The sequence below is a fragment of the Hypanus sabinus genome, unplaced genomic scaffold (assembly GCF_030144855.1).
Source record: "Hypanus sabinus isolate sHypSab1 unplaced genomic scaffold, sHypSab1.hap1 scaffold_1034, whole genome shotgun sequence".
Taxonomy (NCBI): Eukaryota; Metazoa; Chordata; class Chondrichthyes; order Myliobatiformes; family Dasyatidae; genus Hypanus; species Hypanus sabinus.
Genome location: NW_026779087.1, coordinates 10,052 through 27,431, shown reverse-complemented (window position 1 = coordinate 27,431; position 17,380 = coordinate 10,052).

Here is a 17,380-nt window from a genome sequence, read left to right as displayed (position 1 = left end):
TCCAACAGCCCACTCACCTTTGCTACCCTTTATGTTATTTCCTTACGTTTAACACAATTATTACGTGCCTTTTCCAGCTCAAACTGTGAATTGATTTAAAGTCAGTCCCATAATTTAATAGCTTTTATTTGAAAACTATCTACCCTCGCAAAGATTGTACTGAAGACTGCATTTGATTTTTCTTCAGCCTTGTACGCTTCACATTGAAATAGTATGTGTTTCGACGGTTTCATAATGACAAAATGTACACGACACAGAATGAAGTTTTCCAATTAGTTACAAGGCATAATTAAGCATAGTGTGGATATTTCTGTCATGTGAATATCATTCCTTCCCTTGTTTTAAGCCCTTCTTCTATAAACCCAACAGGTTTATATATTCTGGAAAGGTGTCTGTCTTTACGTCCATTATCCTACGTCTTGCCATAAGCCCCTAATTCTTAACACTACCAACCCTTTAGCTTCTAATTTGCTAAGTGGAAGGTCTATATCCACAGCTTAACATTTAACAGCTTTTGGTGCTAAACAGTCAACATCATCATTTCCCTCAACAGTGTGATATGCAGGCCCCATAATGTGCAGACATATAAATCAAACTTTATATATGAAATACCGTTTGTCAAGTTTCCAACAGTCAATCTGACCTACTGCCAGAATGACCTGTTTAAGACTCATCAAAACTGAAATGTATTCTGAGCAAATTATAAGGACCAATTTCCTCCATCCACTGTAAGCCTAAACTGTTGGCAAAGAATTCTGCTTTCTATGCTGATAAATGGCTATAAGTCATTTCTTTATCATTACCTGCTATTCAGGCACACAAAAACAGCCACACCAACATCCCCAATTAAATTATCTTTTGATTCATCTGTAAAAATGGTTACTGTATGATAATAACTTTCATTAATATACTGATGACCAACAGACTCTCAGGCAGAACCGAATCCGATCGTGTAAAAAGTAAAATCACCTGAAGTCAATGGAAAAAACAATGTGGGGTTACAGAGAACGCTACAGTGGGACATACTGTGTCATCAAATACACCCATATTCGCAGCATGGTAAGAACCCAGCCACCCAAAACAAAAAACACTCTTCTAGTGATGTTCCCAACCGTCCTCTAGCACAACTTTAACAGGATGATCATTTCCTTGACCCGCAAATTAATCCAGTATGTTGACATCAACTTGAACCTCTGTTACTTTGAGGGCAATTGTCCCATTGCAATCAGTAAAGCCAAAGCAGGAGACAACATTACCGCACCAGAACACAATTAAAAGTCTGTAATTGTATCACATACAAACACTTTTAATTTGAAGATGAAGGTGATCCACAAGCCACACAGACATAATCATGAACAGATCAAATTAAACAAATATAATTGGTCAACAAAGATTTTCATGTTGCACCCAAGAATACCCACATAGATGTCTGAGGAGATTTAAAGCTCCTTTATATTTATCAATTATTTTACTGACAGGTGCTTCCCCATCAGCTTATTATTCATCCACATACTGAGAAATCTTACCACTGACACTTCCTCGAGACATTAATCCCATAAGTTAAAATCAAGTGCAAGTCTATTAATGCTGTTTGTAAACCACGTAATGTGTTTTAACGACTGAAAGCTTACAATCCTCATCAATCTGCCCACTGTTTGATCTATTAATTGTAAATTGCAGTTAATACCTCAAATCCATAAAGCTAAGTCATCTGTATATTGTGATTTACCCAGGGAATCCCATTTTCCCATCTCACAGAAAATATCATTAATCATAATATTAAATAATGAAGGGCTACAAATACTGCCTTGTGGGATTCCATTCTCTATCTCATAGACACAAACATGCCGACCGTTACTTGGACAGTCCATACAAAAAAAAACTCAGAAAAAAATACAATGACCCCCTTACTCCTAATTTAATCAAAAGTCCTTTCTTCCATATCATTTCCCTTTTCAGTCTCAATACTGCTATTACAACATCTTTATTTAATTGTGCTTTCCGAATATCATCTTCCAAACCTAAAACTGAATCTAATGTCATTTCACACTTCCAAAATCCACTCTAATAAAACACTTTATCACCACTCTTTCCAAAATATAACTCAAGCGCTTGATTACCATACATTCCATAAGTTTACATAAATGAGACTTTCACGATATAGGCACTTAACTAGAAGGATCAAATGGGGATCTACCAGGTTTTCAGGCACTACTATTTCCATTTTCCATGAGGAAAGTGGATGCACAATTCAAATATTTAATATTTTACAAATGCAAATTATATACAATTACAATTTCAAATATCACTCTTTCCTGGAGACACCTGACCTGCATTATTAATAGACTTCTTAAATTCATACAAAGAAATCTCTCCATCTGTGATACTATCATTGCTGCAGCAGACTTCCAACACATCAGGGTATTCACTGAAAAAACATATCCCTATATTGTTTAATTTCTTCACTTAAATTATCCTGATTATGAATCTCTGCAAATGACCCAGCCAGTAACCCAACCTTCCCTGTTTCAGTAACAATCATTTTGCCCTCAATAATCAACACAGGAATATTATGATCCCCACAAATCCCCCCATTTTCTAAATCATATCCCAAACAATTCCAAGTTTGATATCCCTTCCAATATTATCTCCATATAACCTCCAGTAAATCACCTCCTTCCTCACCACGGCCTTTGCCCTTTTATTGTTAATAATGTAACTCGGAGACTGATGCACCATCACATAAAAACTCACATTTCTCCCAATTTGCTTCCTGTCCCGTTATAAATCCAAATCCAAACTCATAAAGACAGGAAGGCTGACTGACGTTCACATAAACTAATCACCCTCCGAGTTCCCATTTGAGCGACAGGCACTGCAGCCAATGACAGCAGGCGTCAGTGTTAGGTCTGAGCTGCGATAGGCTGGAGGAAATCGGCCCTTGACCAGCCCCTCCTCTTCCGCTCCGTCGCCATGGCGGAGATCAGCGAGTCGCTTCTGTCGTTGTCGCCGGCCTCGGCGCCCACAAGGACGGGTGTGATTCCCCTTCGCGCCTCGGTGGGTCTGTTTCGGTGGCGTCTGTGGTGGCTGACAAAACATGCTTCGACAGGGAGCGAGCGAGGAACAATGACTACAACTCCCAGAAGGCCCCACTGATGACGTTGTGGTGTTTAGGGGTAAGGTATAAAAGCAAAATGGAGGAAAATGTAATGCATTACGTTTTCTGGACTGTGTCGTGCCTTCAATAAACAATTAAACTAAAAGAGAGATTCCAGCGAGAAATAGATAGAACATAGAACAATACCGCACAGTACAGGCCCTTCGGCCCACAATGTTGTGCCGACCCTTAAACTCTGCCTCCCAATCTTAACTTCCTCCATATACCTGTCTAGTTGGCACTTAAACTTCACCAGTGTATCTGCCTCCACCACTGTCTCGGGCAGTGCATTCCACGCACCAACCACTCTCTGAGTATAAAATCTTCCCCCTTGAACTTCCCTCCCCTTACCTTAAAGCCATGTCCTCTTGTATTGAGAGTGGCGCCCTGGGGAAGAGGCGCTGGCTGTCCACTCTATCTATTCCCCTTAATATCAACTATACCTCTATCATTTCTCCTCTCATCAGCCTTCTCTCCAGAGAGTAAAGCCTTAGCTCCCTTAATCTCTGATCATAATCCATACTCTCTAAACCACACAGCATTCTGGTAAATCTCCTCTGTACCCTTCCACAACATTCTTATAGTGAGGTGACCAGAACTGGACAGAGTACTCCAAGTGTGGCCCAACCAGAGTTTTACAGAGCTGCATCATTACATCGCGACTCTTAAACTCTATCCCTCGACTTATAAACGTTAACACCCCATAAGCTTTCTCAACTACTTTGTCTACATGTAGCCCCAGCTCCCTCTGCTCCTCCACACTTCCAAGTATCCTGCCATTTACTTTGTACTCTGCCTTGGAGTTTGTACTTCCAAAGTGTACCACCTCACACTTCTCCAGGTTGAACTCTATCTGCCTCTTCTCAGCCCACTCCTGCATCCTATCAATGTTTTTCTGCAATCTTTGACAATCCTCTTCTCTATCTGCAACATCACCAACCTTTGTGTCTTCTGCAAACTTGCCAACCCATCCTTCTACTCCCACATCCCGGTCGTTAATAAAAATCACAAAAATTAGGGATCCCAGAATTGAAACTTGTGGGACACCACTAGTCACAACCCTCCAATCCGAGTGTACACCCTCCACCACAACTCTCTTTCTGCCGGCAAGCCAATACTGAATCCACCTGGTCAAACATTCCTGGGTCCCAGACCTTCTGATTTTATGAATAAGCCTACCGTGTGGAACCTTGTCAAATGCATTACTAAAATCCATGTAGATCACATCCACTGCACTACCCTCATCTATATGCCTGGTCACCTCTTAAAAAATCTCCATCAGGCTTGTTAGACACGATCTGCCCTTCAGAAAGCCATGCTGACTGTCACTGATCAGACCATGGTTCTCTAAATGCCATCCACCTCTGCGTGTTTCCCATTCCCCAGTGTACTATGACAGGTATATGTAGCTTCAGGTCCCCTGGGCGGGAGGGGGCAAGAGAGTAAATGCTCCGGGGGCCCTGGCCTTCATCCTATGGGGGGGGGGGGAGAAGGTCTGTCACCCCTGTGGCGAGGCGCCTTGGTGGCTGAGGTGGGGCATTTCCTGTCTCAGGAAATCTCTGAGTTCTGCCCTCAGGCAGTTTCAGGTAAGGAAGGTGCAGAGGGTGGGTTGGTGTGGGCATAATCTGGCTGGGTGGGGCGGTCTGGGTGGTCTTGTTGCAGCTAGATTTGCCCCTGTAATGCAGAGAACGAAGTGAGATTGGGGAGAAAGACGGGGGAGTGGGGAGAGGAAAGAAGGGGGAGTGGGGCCTGTGAGAGAGAGGGAGAGAGGGCAATAGAAGGGAGTGTGGGGACCGGGAGAGAGACGGGGAGTGGATATGAAGAGACGGGGTAGTAAAAGAGAAAAGGGATTGTAGGGGGAAAGAGAGAGAGAGAGAGAAGGGAGAGTGTGGATTGAAAGAGGTAGAAGTCCGAGTGGGGAGATGAAGAGAGATAAGGAAGAATAGGGAATAAGTGACGAGTAAGGGCAAGTGTGTTGTGGAAGAGGGATTCCGGAGAAAGGGGAGTACAACAGTGTCACTCCACTCTTCAGGAAGCGAGAGAGGCAGAGGGAAGGAAACTGAAGGCCAGTTGGTCTGACCTCAGTGTTTGAGAAGATGTTGGATTCGATTATTAAAGATGATGTCTCAGTGCTCTTTGGGCAAATGATAAAAAGGGCCGGAGTCAGCATAGTTTCCTGACAAATCTGTTGAAATTCATTGAAGAAATAACAAGCGGGGTAGACAAAAGACAATCGGTTGATGTTGTGTGTTTTGAATTTCAGGCCTTTAAAAAGGTGGCAGACATGAGGCTGTTTAACACGCTACGAGCCCATGGTATTACAGAAAGAGCCCAGCACAGATAAAGCAGTGGCTGATTGACAGGAGGCAGAATGTGTGAATAAATGGAGCGTTTTCTGTCTGGCTGCAGATGTCCAATGGCATTCCACAGGGGTCTGTGATGGGACCCATTCTTCTCTGCTATATGGCAATGACTTGGATGATGTATTTGATGGTTTTGCTGCAAAATCTGCAGAGGACATGAACAGAGATGGAGGGAAAGGTAGTTCTGAGGACGTAGAGAGGCCACAGAAGGAGCTAGACAGATTAGGATTGGAAACGGCAGATGGTATACAGAGCATTCATTTCATGAGGACTAAAAGGTAAAAGTAGGGACGAAATGTTGAAACATTAAAAAGCTCTGGTGAGGCCTCACTTGTAGTATTTTGAGCAGGTTTGAGCTGCTTGTCTTAGAAAGCATGTGCTGAATCTCGAGGGGGTTCAGAGGTGGGGCACGAAAATGGTTCCAGTATTGAACAGGTTGTCATATCACCATTGATGTCTCTGGGCCAGAATTCAGAAAAATAAGGGGTGAACTCGTTGAAGGAGGAGCCTTGATAGAGTGGATGTGGGCAGGGTTTTTCCTGTGATTGGTGGGTCTAAGACCGGATGAGACATGAGGGCATCCTGTTAGAACGGAAATGAGGAGGAGTTTCTTTAGCCAGAGTGGAGAATCTATGGGATTCTTTGCCACAGGCAGTGGTGGAGGCCGAGTCTCTCTGTACATTTACTACAGATGGTCATATATTACTGATTGTTCAGGGTGTTAAAGGATACGGGGAGAAGACAGGAGATTGGGTCTGTTGCGAAATTGGATCAACCAGGATGATATGCTGATATATTGAAACAGAGTGGATGGGCCGAATGTCCTAACCTGCTCCAGCACCTCATGGTCTTATGGACTTTCTGCCTTTTGAACACTTCTGTCTCTTTGGGATGTGTATATCCTGCGCTTTCTGAATTGCTTCCCGAAATTCCACCCATTCTTGCTTTGACGTTATCGGTGCCAAAGGTCTTTTCCAATCACTTTTGGCCAGCTCCTCTCTCAGGCCTCTGCAGTTTCCTTCATTCCACTGCAACACTGCATCTCCGTTGTGCTTCCCCTTCTCAAATTGCAAATTCAATCCCGGTTCATTGCATCACACCCTAACCAGAATAGCAGATCCCTTAGTGCAGTGGTCCCCAGCCACCAGGCCGCAATGCATGTTCTACTGGGCCGCGAGGAACCGAAATGATTTGGCGATAGTGGGTTTAACCACGAGCTGCTCTCTGAAGCCACCTCGCAGGCATTCTAGAAATTCTCCCCCGGGGCATCCAGCAGCAACCGGGCTTTCCCAATCTATTTGTGTACTGAAATCCCACATGACTATTGTAACGTTGACCCGCTGACTTGCATTTTCTATCTCCCGTTGTAGTTTGTAGACTACGTCCTTACTACTGTTTGGGGGTCTGCACATACCTTCCACCAGGATTTCTTTGCACTTGCAGTTCCTCAGCTCTCCCCACAGCGACTCAGCACCTTCCGACCCTATGCCAGCTCTTTCTGATGGTTTGATTTTGTTATGTTTACCAACAGGGCCACGCTGTCAGTGATGCCCACAACCTCATGTATGCCAGTCTGCAGCTCTTCCTCCTCGTCAGTTTGCACAATGCGCGCATTCAAATGTAATACCTTCAGTCCTGTGTTCAGCCTTTTAGATTCTGTGCGTCTTTTCCATCGCAACTCATCCTGTCGACTGCCAGGTTGCCCGATCAGCAGCCTTTCATTGCCAGCAGTCTCACAACATACTGTCTCTGTCTACAAACCAACGACCTCATCCTCGGCGGTAGCACATCGGTTCCCAAACCCCTTACCTAACTCACAAAATTTCTTTTCAGGGCCTGCTGACATTTTTAACTGTCATTGGTGCCAATACTTACCAACAAGTCTGGTTGCTCGCCCTCCCCCTTTAGAATGCCAGGGACCTGATCGGAGTCATCCCTGTCCCTGGCAGCTGGACACATCTCACCATCCGGGTGACTCTATCGCCAGCACAGAACCGCTGGTCGGTGGTTGACAACAGGAGGGACTCTAACCCTGTTACGGCGGAGGGAGGATCGGGTGAGAGTTAATGTTCTGGAAATGGAGGGGTTGCCTCATCGATCAGAGGGAATGAAAGGTTGGAGAGGCTTCAGTTGTTTCCTCTGTAGCGATGGGGGCTGAGGGGAGACCAGAGGCAGACCGAGGCTGAGTAGAGATCTGAGAGAAGAGAACCGACATCGTTTGTTCACCAGGTGAATATCTCAATTCCCAGAGGATTTCAATGTGAGCGTGGGACAGTTCAGAGATGATATTTACCTGTGCCCCAGTACTCAATTCTGCTCCACAGTTCGTTCGTGTTCTCTCTCTCTCTCTCTCTCTCTCTCTCTCTCTCTCTCTCTCTCTCTTTATAAATATACAATTCCTCATCTCATCTTTTCCTCATCCATACTCTTTTGCACCTTCCCACTCCCCACTCCTTCCTCCAAACATTCTTCCCGACACAGTCACTAACCTGCATCTTTCCCTTATTGTCTCTTACTCCGTTTATGCCTAACCTTTCGCTTGCCTCTCGTTTACTCCCCAATTCCCCCTTTGCTGTAGCTTGCTGTCTCCGCCACCCACCCGTCCAGACCAGCACCCCTCCCTCACCCCGCACTGTGATGACGGTTTTACACACTCAGTGGATTACAGATGTTGTATAATTTCTCGTCGGTTGGAAAGATTCAATGTTCTCTCAGAAGATAAAGGCTTGTGGTTTCTGGGAGAGGCCTGTTTGTTTCCGTTTAGTGTGCTGCAGAATAGGCGGTGGAGGAGTGTGGAGAAGGGGGAGAGAGGGTAATTGAGGATGTAAGAGAGGGGGAAGAAGAGGGGAAAGGAGAGGGGTAGAGAGAAGGGAAAGAGAGAGGGAGAGAGTGACAGGCACAGAGAATGGGGGGGGAGAGGAGAGAGAGTACGAGAGAGTGACAGGCAGAGTTAGGGTGGGGGGAGAGAGAAGAGAAGAGGAGAGATGAACGTAAATTGGGACATTTGCTTTAAATGAATCAAGGTACAGTGATATCTTTTGATTCGCATCCCGTCTATAAAGAGCAATTCATCACCTCGAGACTGGGAGTGCGGGGTCGCGAAATGTGAGGGGGCAATTAATTAACAACGAATCATACAGACCAATTAATCACAACACTGGATTAGGCAGATTGTGAAGTTAGTGGTCCATCTCTCAGGAAGTCAGAATGTTCGACGTTTGTGGGGTCTTTGATAATGCGGACTGTTTTATTGAGGCAGAGAGATGTGTAAACAGTGTTCACAGTTTCCATGATGTACTGAACTTGTTCACAGCTCTCTGCAGTGTTTCCGGTGGTGGTCAGTGCTGTTGCCGTGACAACACGACTAGTTTCCGCACAGGATGTGTTCTGTAAAAATAGATGATGATCGTCCAGGAGGAGCCGATTTTCTTCAGCCTCTGGAAGAAACAGAGATGCCGCTGAGCTCTCTTGGCGATAGTGTCCTTGTGGCTGGACAAGGACAGGCTGTCAGTGGTGTTCACTCTCAGGAGATTGGAGCTCTCAACCCCCTTATCCTCTGCTGTTGATGTAAACAGGAATGTCTGCATCGCCCCGGCTGACTTCCTGTTGTCAGTAACCAGCTCTATTGTATTGGTGAAATGGAGGGGGTGGGGAGTGTTGATACCAGGTCACAAAGCTCTCCAGCTCCGACACGACACGCGGGTGGAGAAGGTTTACAGGAGTAAATTCCAACCGTGTGAAAACAGCACTGGCTCTGTGAACACGGGTGGATCTGTCCAGACGGACTGAAGGGTCTATTTACGCGCTTTCCCCGAATCTCGTCCTTCTCTCTCACTTTTCTCACTCTCACCTTCCTCTCTCTAGTCTCTCTCCGCTTCTCCTCTCTCATCCCAAACTCTACTATCCCTCCTCCTCACTCTCCTCTATTACTCCCCACTCCCTCCGCCTTACACCACGCTCACACTGACCCCTCACCCTCTGCTTACTCCCTACCTTCCTGAATCCTGCATCACTCATATGAAACATATTCCTCCCGCGTCCTCCTCATCCAGCCGAAAGGCTTTATCTGCTGTCGCTTCCGCAGGACACGGATTTACTCAAATTCCGGTGACTCTGATTCACTGTCAAACCCTCAGCGGAGAGGGTGGGAGAGGGCGAGGGGAAATATCAGGACATTGGGAAGAGGGAGAAACAGTTGAGGGAATTGGGAAGGGGGCGAGGGAGGAGGGAGATTAAGGGACGACGAGATGTGGGAAGAAGTAAGTGTGTAGAAGGAAGAGAGATAGAATGGGTGAAGAGCTCGGGGGAAGTTGAGAAGCAGGAGATACCGGGAGAGCAAGTTCACTCTCACCCTCTCCATCTCCCTCTCCCTATACGTCTCTCTCTCTCACTCCCACTCCTTTCTCTCTCTCCCTCTCCCCCTCTCTCTCTCTCAAACTCCCTCTGTCTCTCTCCCGCTCCTCTTCTCTCCCCCTCTCCCTCACTCTCCTCTCTCTCTCTCTCACTCTCTCTCCACACCCCCTCTCTCCCCCTCTATTTCCCTCTCCCTCTCACTCTCTCTGACTCTCTCACTCCCTCTCTCGCTGTCTGTGTCTGTCCCTCTCACTCACTCTCTCCCCATCCTCTCTCTGTTCCTTACTCGCGCTCTCTCTCACTCTGTTCCTCTCCCTCTATCTCTCTCCCTCTCTCTGCTTCTCCCTCTCCCCCCGTTCGTCTCTCTCTGTGTCTCTCTCTGCCTCTCTCTGTCACCCCCTCTCTCTGTTCCTCACACGCTGTCTCTCTCACTCTCTGTTCCTCTCTCCCACTCTCTCTCTCTCTCTCTTTCTCTCTCTCTCTCTCTCTCTCTCTCTCTGTTTCTCTCTGTCTCTCTCCCTCTCTCTCCCCCCCTCTTTGGCCTTCCCTCTCTCCCCCTCTCTCTGTCACCCCCTCTCTCTGTTCCTCACACGCTGTCGCTCTCACTCTCTCTCTGTCTCTCTCTCCGTCACTCTCTGTTCCTCTCTCTCTGTCTCTCTCCCTCCCTCTCCCCCTTCTCCCTCTCACTCTCAGTGTACTATAAAGGCACGGATGGAGGAAAAGATATGCAGTCTGGGAACAAGGCGGAGCAGGGGTCACTGACCAAAGCCAATGCCGATACAATTAATTGCTGACTTGGTCAGTTTCACTCCTCGCTCTCCATCTCTGTCTAACTGTCCGTGGCGGACAGATGTGACAGAGGTGAGGAGAGAAAGAGAGTGAGGTAGAGATATGTTAAGAGACAAAGGGTAGACTATGGGGGAGAGAATGGGACAGTGCGGGTAGGTAGGTTGAAGAGGGTGAGAGTGGGATGAGCGAGTGGGTGCAGTGAGAGAGGGTGAAGAGAGGCACCGAGGGAAGGGGGAAGGAAGCTGGAGGCTAAGAACGTGAGCAGCGATAGAGGGTGGGCAGGCAGAGAGGGAGAACCATTTTATGTGAAATCTGAGCAAACAAGAGAAGAAGAGCGGGAACAGGGGTGGGAAGGAAGGAGTGGACCAGCGTGAAAGTGGGAGAGATGGAGAGGGCTGGAGTGGAGGAGAGTGTGGGAGTGATTGCGAGAGTAATACAGGGGAGAGGTGTGTGTGTGTGTGTGTGAGAGAGAGAGAGAGAGTGATAAAGGGGGAGACAGAGAGACTGCAATGAACAGTTGGGGTGAGAGAGGGACAGAGAGAGTGAGCACGTGGGAGAGATGGGTAAGAATGGAGGAAGGGAGAGACGTGCAGGAAATGGGAAAAGAAAGGGGCAGAGAGGAGGAGGTGTAACGGAGAACACAAAATGCTGGAGGAACTCAGCAGTTCAGGCAACCTCTATGGAAAATAATAAAGAGTGGACGTGTCGGACCGAGATCAGCAAGCTGAGAGGATTCTATCAGTGGGGAGTAGGAACTGTCGAGGATGCTGCGGGATTGTTTGTCAGATTACAGTAAGTGAGAAGTACAATATATAATGAAAAACACAATCCCAAGTCTAAAACAAAGAGTGAAAGAATTGATAAAGGAACAAGTGATACGAACAATCTACTAAACAAATGTAAACAGAGCACAGAATCATTGATCTGAGAGAGGGGGTGTAGAGAGGATGAGGGGAAGAGTGGGTGAGACTTGAGAGGGGTGGAGAAAGGGGAAAAGGGAAGGGTAGAGTGAGGAAAGAGAGGGGTGAGAGTGAAAGAAAGAGAACGTGGGGAGAGAGGATTCAAGTGTAGGAGAGTGAGGTATATTGGGGAGGAAAGAGTGAAGCAGAAAGTTGCGGGAGTGTGAGGAGAGAGTGTGGAAGAGGGGAGGAGAGTGAGTGAGAGAGGAGAGAGTTGAGAGAGGGGAGGGAGAGAAGAGAATGGTAAGGAGTAAAAGAGGTTTGTAGGCTAGAGAGTGGGGAGGGGGGAGGGACAGAAATGGATGTGTATGGAGTGGGAGGTGCCTCACCTCATCTTGCCCTGATGACGGATTCTGCTTTTCCTTTTGCTAAGGCAGACGTTGATGGACTTTCGATCGGTCAGGACATGAAAGGATACAAGGCGAAGGCAGGAAAATGGAGCTGAGAGGGAAAATGGATTTACCGTGATGAAGTGGCAGAGCAGTTTTGATGGGCCAAATGGCCTAATTCTGCTCCTGTCTCTCATGGTCTTATGGTCCAAGAGCAGCCTCTCATTCAATTAGAGCAAGAGCAATGAACTGGTTCTGGACTTTGGAGGAGGAAACAGGAACCCATGAGGCAATCCTCATCGGGGCTCAAAGGTGGAGACCTTCAGCAAATTTAAATTCCACAGTGTCAACATTTCAGAGGATCTGTTCCGAGCCCGGGACACAAGTGCAATTACACGAAAGCAGGAACTGTCTGTTCCTGCTCAGAAGCTTGAATGGATTCAGAATGACATCTAAAACCCTGACAAACTTGGACAGATGTGTGGTGGGGAGCATGTTCAGAGGTTGCATCATGGCCTGGTATGGAAACACCAAAGCCCCTGAAAGGAAAATCCGATTAGAAATAGTGGATATGGCCCAGCACATCACGGGTAAAACTCTCCTTACAACTGAGCACATCTCTGAGGGCTGCTGTCACAGGAAATCAGCATCCATCATCAAGGACCCCCACCACCCAGGCCATGCTCTCTCCTCAATGCTGCCATCAGGAAGAAGGTGCATGAGCCTCAGGAGCCTCAACCCCAGGTTCAGGAACAGTTATTACACTCAACCAACAGGTCCTAAAAAAGAGGGGATAATTTTACTCAAATTAACTTGCCCCATCACTAAACCATTCCCACAACCGATGGACATAATCAACAACTCTTCATCTCATGTTCTTAATTTTTATTTCTGGGTTATTTCTTAGTTTTATTCTTTTGTATTTGAATTTCGTTGTCTTTTCCACATGGTTGTTTTGTTTGTCCTTTTGTGGGCGATCTTTCATTCATCGTATAATGGTTCTTGAGTTTACTGAATTTACAATATAATCAAATCCCAGGATTATACTTGGTGACATGCGTATACTTTGATAATAAATTTACTTTGCACATTTTAAATTGTACATTCCAATTTGTAAATAACTCTGAAACACAAGAGCGGGTTGTGAGCTCGGTCTGCTGGGTAAATTATTTTGTTCTGATCTGAATGGTCGGCCCAACACTGTGACCCATCCTTCGAGGCACACCAATTACTGGAAATATTACTGCATCCAAAACCCTCAAATGCTCTGTCTCTCTGCTCAAGTGTGCAAACACACGTAGACACACACACACACACACACACACTTAAAAATGTCGACAATCATACCAGCGCCCAAAAATACCTGGGTGACCTGCCGCAACGATTATCGCCCAGTGATGCTCACTACTGTGATGAAGTGCTTTGAGGGGTTGGTCATGGTCAATCAACTCCTGTCTGTGTGCAGGGACCCACTGCAATTTGCCAACCGCCACAATCTGTCAAAAAATACTGGCTCAAACTCAGCCTTAGATCACCAGGATAAAAGCAATTTAGGCTGCTGATATCAGCTCAGCATTCAACACAATCAGACCCTCAATTGTAATCAACAAGATCCAAAACCTGGGCCTCTGTACCTCCTTCTGCAACTGGATCCTCACCAGGAGACCCCAGTCTGTGTGGATCAGAAATAACATCTCCTCCTTGCTGACAATCAACACTGGCACACCTCAACGATGCGTGCTCAGCCCACTGCTCTACTCTCTCTACACCACGTCTTTGTGTCTAGGCTTATCTATAAACTTGCCGATGACACAACTATTGTTGGTGGAATTTCAGACGGTGACGAGAAGGAGTACAGGAGTGAGATAGATCAGCAAGTTGAGTGGTGTCACAGCAACAACCTTGCACTCAGCATCATGAAGACAAAGGAATTGATTGTGGATTCAGGAAGGGGAAGTCGAGGGAACACACACCAGTCCTCATCATGGGATCAGAAGTGAAAAGGGTGAGCAGTTCCCATTTCCTGCCTGTCAACATCTCTGAGGAACTATCCGGGGCCCAACATATTGATGCAGTTACAATGAAGGCACAGCATCGGCTATATTTCATTCGGAGATTGAGGGGAATCGGACTGACACTAAAGACACTTGCAAATTTCTAAAGATGCACCGTGGAGAGCATTCTAACTGGTTGCATCACTGCGTGGTGTGGAGAGTCCTCTGCACAGGATCGGAAAATGCTGCAGAAAGTTGTAAACTCAGCCAACTCCTTCATGGGCACTGGACTCCACAGCATCCAGGACACATTCAAAAGATGATGCCACAAAAAGAGGGCATCCACAATTAAGGACCCCCATCACCCAGGACATGCCTTTGTCTCATTGCTACCATCAAGGAGGATGTCCAGGACCCTGGAGACACACTCACTGGTTCAGGAACAGCTTCTTCCCGACTGTCAGATTTCTGAATGGGCAAAGAACCCATGAACATCCCCATCCCCATTTTCCATCTCGTTTTGAACTACATTTTAAATATAATTTTACACATTCTAATTGTAATCAGTAGTTTCACCACATATGCCAGTGATATTAAACCTGATTCTGATACACAAACACACACAGCTGGGCTCAGACATACAACACTCCCACATTCCTCCCTTTGTGACACCCTGCTTGCTCCGTGGCCCCCGGTATTAAGCTCAAACTGTTGCAACACCTGCCCTTTAAATTCATGGCTGAGGCTGTGTTGTGTCTGTTCACTGTTTGAGTTCGATATTAAATGAAGAGCATTGAATGGGAAGGAAGGTTTGAATAGAAGAAAACCTTCTCTGAAGGTATATGGGGTCCTGTTGAGAGGCCTAGACAATGTAGATATAGAAAGGATGTTTCCCATGGTGGGAGAGTCCAGGACAAGAGGGCAGATCCTCAGGATAGAGGGGAATCCTTTCAGAGCAGAGATGCAAAGAAACTTCTTTAGCCAAAAGGTGGTGAATTTGTGGAATTTGTTGCCACATGAAGCTGTGGAGGCCAGGTCGTTGGGAGTATTTATTGCAGAGATTGACTGCTTCTTGTTCGGACATGACATCAAAGGTTACAGGGAGGAGGCTGGAATCTGGGGTTGAGGAGGAGATTTTAAACAAGGGATCAGCCATGATTGATGGTGGAGTAGACTCGATGGGCCAGATGGCCTCATTCTACTCTTATCTCCCACGGTTCTTATAGTCTTATGGACTATTTTCTAAATGGGGAGAAATTTCAAAAATTGAGATGCAAAGGGATTTGGGAGTCCTTGCGCAGGATTCCCTGAAGGTTAATTTGCAGGAGTCTGTAGTGAGGAAGGTATATGCGATGTCACCATTCATTTGAAGAGGACAAGTCTATAAATGCAAAGATGTAATGTTGAGTCTTTATAAAGCTCTGGTGAGACCTCACTTGGAGTATTGGGAGCAGTTTTGTGCCCCTGAGCTTGGAGAGGATGTGCTGAAACCGGACAGGTTTCAAATGTGGTTCATGAAAATGATTCCAGGATTAAATGTCTTGTCATATGAAAATCATTCGATGGCTCTGGGTCTGAATTCACTGCAATTCAGAAGAATGAGGGGTGACCTGATTGAAACCTGTTGAATACTGAGAGAGCTTGATGGAGTGAATGTGGAGAAGGTGTTTCCTCTGGTGGGCATGTCTAAGGACACAGACTCAAAATAGAAGGGTGTCCTTTTGGATCAGAGATGAGGAGAATTTCTGTCGCCGGGAGAAGTGAATCTGTGGAAATCAGCTTGCGAGGCCAATTCATTATGTATTTTTCAGTCAGAGGTTGATTGATTCTTGATTGGTCAGTGCCTGACGTGATACGGGGCAAAGACAGGCGATTGCTGTAGAGAGTAAAAATGGATCGGCCATGATGAAATGGCTGAGCAGACGTGATAGAATAAATACAAGAATAAAGATCTCCTCTGAAGGTATATGGGGTCCTGTTGAGAGCCTGCATGGAACACTGTGCACAGGTCTGGTCCCCGTCCCAGAGGCAGCCTATCGGATAAAGGGAATGAAGAAGTTTCCCAGATTGATTTTCGGTTGTGGTAGTGTCCTCAGAGAGATTACAATGATTGGGCCTGTCTCAAAACTAGAGAAATAAGAGGTGGTCTGACTGAAAGAGACACAGAATCACAGGGCAGGGGCAGGAATGATGTTTTCCTAGGTGGGGGTTGGCGGCGGGGTGGTGTTGAACAAGGGGTCAGAGACTCAAAATCCGAGGTTACCTCAGCAGGGCTGAGATCCGGAGAAATTTCCTCACCCATATTGTGGTGAATATTTGGAATTTTCTCCACAAGTTTTCTAAATTCAAATTTCAAATTTAGGGACTCAGCGATGATGGGAAAGGACACGACCCACCCAGCCAACACACTTTTTGTTTCTCTTCCCTCTGGGAGAAGGTTCAGGAGCTTGAAGATTCGTAAGGCCAGATTTAGGAACAGCTTCTTTCCAACTGTGATAAGACTGCTGAACGGATCTTGACCCGGATCTGGGCCGCAACTTCCAAATATCCCGACCTGACTTGTACTACCTTGTACTACCCTTTTCTATTTTCTAACTATGATTTATAATTTAATTTTTTATTGCATTTACTTCGATTTGTTCTTCAGGGAGCGCAAAGCGCAGAGTCAAATATTGCTTTGATTATTGTACGTTCTAGTATCAATTGTTTGGTGACAATAAAGAGAAGTATAAAGTATAAATATCGGGTATTCTGAGGGAAGGGGAGAACAGGCGCAAAGGGCTGACTGGCCACGCACGCCTGCTACTGTTTCTTATTTTCTAAAGCAAGAGTTGACCATGGGTTTCAGCCATCCGGATTGCATAGGGGAGCGGTGAGAGCTCCGGAGATCCACCGGCAGCCGCTGCGGGTCAGCTCCCGTCTCCCGGCAGAAAGGGACGGGTCTGGGAGACAACTCCAGACAACAGGCCCCGATCCTCGGCGGGGAAAGGCCGGGCTCCCTCCGTGTAGCTGAAACATCTCACGGAATCTCCGCCAGTCTCTTCAGCTCTGCCTTCGAAAGGATTCACGACCCGCCGGTGTTGCAGCCGAAACCCGAGGCGCAGCTCCCGGTCTCCGGCCTCAGTCGGTCCCGGTTCCAAACTCTGGCCCGGCCGGGCTCTCAGCGTCCCACCCACTGACACCCCTCTGGCAATGGGAGCATACCTCTCCCAACAGTGTTTGAGGGCGGACAAACAATTGATACTAGAGCGTTCAATAATCACAGTGATGTTTGATTCTGTGTTCGCGCTCCCAGAAGTACAATTCGAAGTAAATACAATAAAAATTTAAATTATAAATTATAATCAGAAAACAGAAAAGGGAAAGTAAGGTAGTGCAAGTTAGGTCCAGATATTTGGAAGGTACGGCCCAGATCCGTGTCAGGACTTGTTCAGCA